At 47.4% G+C, this 4,755-nt stretch overlaps 1 protein-coding gene across 1 annotated transcript in view; it reads right to left on the minus strand.

Annotated features, from left to right (window-relative positions):
- The window catches only part of ANTXR1 (anthrax toxin receptor 1), a 220,366-nt gene that overhangs the window by 837 nt on the left and 214,774 nt on the right, over window positions 1-4,755 (minus strand). The gene's annotated exons all lie outside the window — the stretch shown is intronic.

Consider the following 4,755-nt stretch of genomic DNA (forward strand, 5'->3'; position numbering starts at 1 on the left):
AACTTCCAAGAGAAGTGGTGCTGGCTCCTACCCTGGGGGTCTTTAAGACAAGGCTAGACAATCACCTTGCTGGGGTTGTTTGAACCCAGTACTTTTTTCTGCCATGGCAGGGGATCAGACTTGATGATCTGCTCAGGTCCCTTCTGACCCGACCAACTATGAAGAACCATGTGAGTGGCAGCAACGGCCTCTCCACCTGCAAATCGCCCATCTGCTTTTATTCTCCTGGGCGCAGAATTGGAGCTGAGGCCCCGTTATGGGCCAGAGTTGAAGCGGCTGCTCTCAGACATCCAGAGAGCTGTTACTAGAGTGAGCATTGCATTAGCAAATGCAAGTGACTCATCATGGACAGACCAGCCCAGGTTCTGCAACTCCACGGAGCCTGGTATTGTGACCATGCCCACCAAACCCTCTCTATATACAGGATACACTGATGCTATCCTGGTCTAAATTTGCCTGTTGCCAGTTCTGGCTCTCTCTTCCAACACTTAAGATCCTGTCAGGATGCATGAATGTCAGCCTGGGCTGTTGCAACAAGATGGGCATGGCTGTTTCCATCACACAACCCTCCCCATGGCTGCAGAGTGCAGGCAAGACCTCAAGATGACCATGCATATTTGCTGATTTGGAAGTAAGTCTCTGGCTCTTGGAACTGCTATTCTTATGATCTGCTCAGTCTATTTATGCAAGCTAGCCATTTGCAATGGTGTGAGCAGTGTCACCACAGCCTCCCCATGCTCTCCAAGAACACAGATGTGGCCTTATTAAAATGCCACACATCATAGTGGCTTGTACCACACACAAGTGTATGATCTGAGGCACACTGTTTACCAACACATACAAGGGATGGGAAATACAAGTGAGTGCGACTTCTCAGTGGCAGACCAATGACTCCAGTAACCATTCACCTGGTAACATAATCCAGAGGGGGGATAGATGTAGCAGTGAAAGGCAGATTTGACTGTCAGAGCTCTCTAAAATACATCTCCCCCACAGAGTCTGCACGCACAGACGGTAGTAGTGGCGAGTGGCGAGTACCTGACTACACCATGCAGTCTGTGCCCTCTGCAGTCTCTCATGTTGGCACATGGAAGGCTAGTTAGTCTCTCCTCAAGTGTCAGAAATTATTCTGTCTACAGATCTGCCACAGGTCAAAATCAAACACGCTTCTGCCCTGCTACTTCAAGACAGGGGAAGAGGAAATGAGCTGAAAGTGCAAGCCACACACCCAACAATATCACAGACCCCAAGCATTCAGAAATCATGCGTTGGTTCCCCTGACCCCCCAACATCAGGAAGTTCACTTAACAAGCATGAGCTACAGACATTTGGGAGTGCTTTTATTTGCCTTCTGGTTTCTGACCCTTCAGGATACACTCAGGTCATGTTTTCAAGCTGATTTCTGCAAGCAAGAGAGCTAGAAACCCAACCCTTTGTCTTCAAGTGAAAGATGAGAATGTCGTGTAATCCCCTAACTCCAGGAGCTGGGGTGGTAAGTAACCCAGCAAGTTTTGTGAAACTCATGATAAAATCGTGCCAGTTGGTAACAATGGTTCCCGAGCTCCGGGGTTACAATGCTGCCTCAAAATTTTACCAGTGTCCCTTTGTTTTCTAACTGGCTGATCCAAAAACCCAGAGCTAAATCCCCAATGCACTTGAAATCCAAATTGTGTGCCTTTTCAGCCTGTTATATCCTACTCCATTTCCCAACGACATTGGGGTGGGATTCTTCCGCAGCTAGTTTATTTATGCAAGCTAATACATTCCTTGAAATTCATTAAAGTTTCATTAAAATGTGCCAATTCTGTGGTGCTCATGTGAACCCCCAACTTCTGTTCGATCTCTTTTTTCAGTTCTGTGGTGCCAAATTACAGTTTGTTGCACAGATTAAACAAAACCTTTGCTCTCTGAGCTGCTTAGCTTCTTCTCAAAACATCCCACCAGTGGAAGAGCCCACAATACATACCCATGTGTCACAATTGGCCTGATTGTGCTACAGGCTCCTTCTTCCAAATATGAAATCAGACAGAGGAGCTCGGGAGAATTTCCAAGTGTGTATTTCGTTTCCAGATGTGGCTATTTGTGTGCAGGATGCAGAAGGGAGGCTGTGACTTTATGCTGTTTGTTTTCCTCTTGCCTTGTTCAGAGTAAGCTTTGGCTTGGGGGAGGAAAGAAGATGCCAAACAATGTGGGCTCCATGCAGACTGGCGCAGTTCCAACACACAGACATGCAGTAGGATACGGGGTAACTACACAACGAGCTCTGAATCTCCTATTTACAACTGGGTACCACTGAGGAATCCAGACAATTATAGCATCGCATTAAGTTCTGTTACCCTGAGGACAGATTCCCAAGGTACTCGAGTAAGTACCAGTCCCTTTGTCCTGGCTCCTAGACAACACTGTTTACCAAACCCACACTCAAAGCCGGGTGGCAGATTTGCTTCTCATCTCCCACCATGCCAGCCACTTTGCTTATCACTTGACCTGTGAATGTACTGAGCAGCTGCAGATAAATAAAGCTGGTGGCCCTCCTTTGCCATACCTGCATCGTTAACATCAAGCCAAGGTGCCTGTGAATACTCACAGAAGAAGTTGGTGCATACAACCAAGGGGAGGAGAGGGTGCCTGGCACTCTTAGAAATCAGGCCAGAGGCTTTGATTCATTGTAGCTGTTTGATTCATTGTATTGGCATAGGCAGCCAGCCAATTCATCACCTCTTTCTGCTGCTGGGTTTATTTTTTTAATCCCCCCATCTTCTTGCGGGCAGCTCAATATATATGGACAGGCCCATCAGAAGTCCCATCTCCACTCCACTGTGGCTCTGAGGGCAGTGCTGGTAAATGGCAGAAAGGCTCAGAGATAGGCTATGACTGGGATGGAAGGGCGGTGGGGAGGGATGAATTTGCAAGCAGCTTCAGACAGCTTCTGGCCAAGTGCTCTGCCAATAACATCATCACACTTGGCAAATATTAAGAAACATCTGTCTGAGCTTTAGACAGTCCGTAAAAGAAAGTGGATTCCTCTCTCAGGTTAATAAACTATTCAATGCAGCCATTGCTGAGGACTGTATTTTGTATAAGCAAGGGAAACAAAGAATTCAGTAGCAATAGCGTGACCATCTCTAGTGCATATCTAGGAGCTCTTCTAAACTCTGCATTGGCTCCAGTGACTCTTCAGGGTCTGGCTGCCTGCAGGAGACTGCTGAAGTCTTGCAGGTCTCAGGCTAGACCCTTCTGTCAGAAACTCTGACTTCCCAGTGACATCAGCTGTGCAATCTCTGTGCTCCACCTGAGTGCACCGATCGAGCTATCAGTGCATCTGTGAAGTAAGCAACTCCTACTAATGCAGCAGCGGGAATGCTGGCTCAGGTATTACACCTCTGTTTAGATTGGCATTACAACATTACAGTACTCCAGAGTCCTCATTCTCCACAGCCCTGTGCCATGCAGCGTCATTTGCACCAGTGTCTTTTGCCCCAGTGTCAAACACCGCTGTTCTGACTCAAGGGCATTTTCCTCTCATTCTCTTGCTGGTGCAAGGGGAAAATCAGGCGGAAGATCTATCAGAGCTGGCCCAGATACAAGCATGTCTGGTGAACAACAGCAACATACTGCAGTCCCATTGTAAAGGGCTTTTCTGCATCTCTTCTACTGGCCAACAAGGGGGCACCAGATGATAAAGCAACGGAAACATCTGACTTGAGCATGCGGCACCCTTACCTCACTGTGTCCTTGGTTATATTTTCTTTGTGGGTTGGTGTCTCGGCTTTAACATTGTTTTAATGCACTTTGCTATGATTTTAAGTAAATACTGTGGGACAACCCTGCTGAGTGAGTGAAAGTCTGAACCCAAGATTAACCAATTTTATTCAGAAAAAACCCTTGGAAAATGTTTTCCTTGTGCTAGTTCCATCTCTCCAGCAATGTAATGTTGGCAGCTCCAGACTACTGCTGCCATGGCTTCTTGTTTTCTTTATTTATGCTGAGGTATTTATTAAAAAAGGAATCTAGGTCAGAAAATAAAAAGTTGCAACTGTTTTCCCTGAATTTGCTCTGGGTATTAACAGCAATGACGTTATGGGATTGTCAATGTGACTGGGACTCAGGCACGATCCACCTTGCGTTATGTAATAGGAAGTTCCTGGGATCTGATTTCCTTTGGATCAGCGAGGCCAGGAGCAGACTCAAGGCTGGCTGTAGCTGGCTGCATCATCTTGGAGGGCAGGCTAAGGAAAGAGTTATCTTTTGGCCTGATCATTATTCTGCTCAATGACTCTGGAGCATTTACTTGGCACCCATCTTGCCCTTGCATCAGCCATATGGAGTGTAAGACTCTCTCACAAGTCTTTCCACAGATTTCATAGACATTCGGGCTGCAAGAGACCTCGGAAGATCATCGAGTCCAGCCCCCCGCCCGAAGGGCAGGAAGTCAGCTGGGGTCATAGGATCCCAGCTAGATAAGCATCCAATTTGCTCTTGAAGGTGTTCAATGTAGGCGCCTGAACCACCTCCAATAGCAGGCTGTTCCAGACCTTAGGGGCTCGGACAGTAAAGAAATTCTTCCTTATTTGCCTGAAACGGTCTCGCAGTAGTTTATAACTGTTCAACCTCGTCATCCCCTGGGGCGCCCTGGTGAACAAACGTTCCTCCAGATCCTGGTGGTCACCCCTGATAAACTTATAGGTGGCCATCAGATCGCCCCTGAGCCTGCGCTTTTCCAAGCTAAAGAGCCCCATGGCGCTCAGCCTGTCG

Source organism: Gavialis gangeticus, unplaced genomic scaffold, assembly GCF_001723915.1.
Source record: "Gavialis gangeticus isolate Ggan-Ray unplaced genomic scaffold, GavGan_comp1, whole genome shotgun sequence".
NCBI lineage: Eukaryota > Metazoa > Chordata > Crocodylia > Gavialidae > Gavialis > Gavialis gangeticus.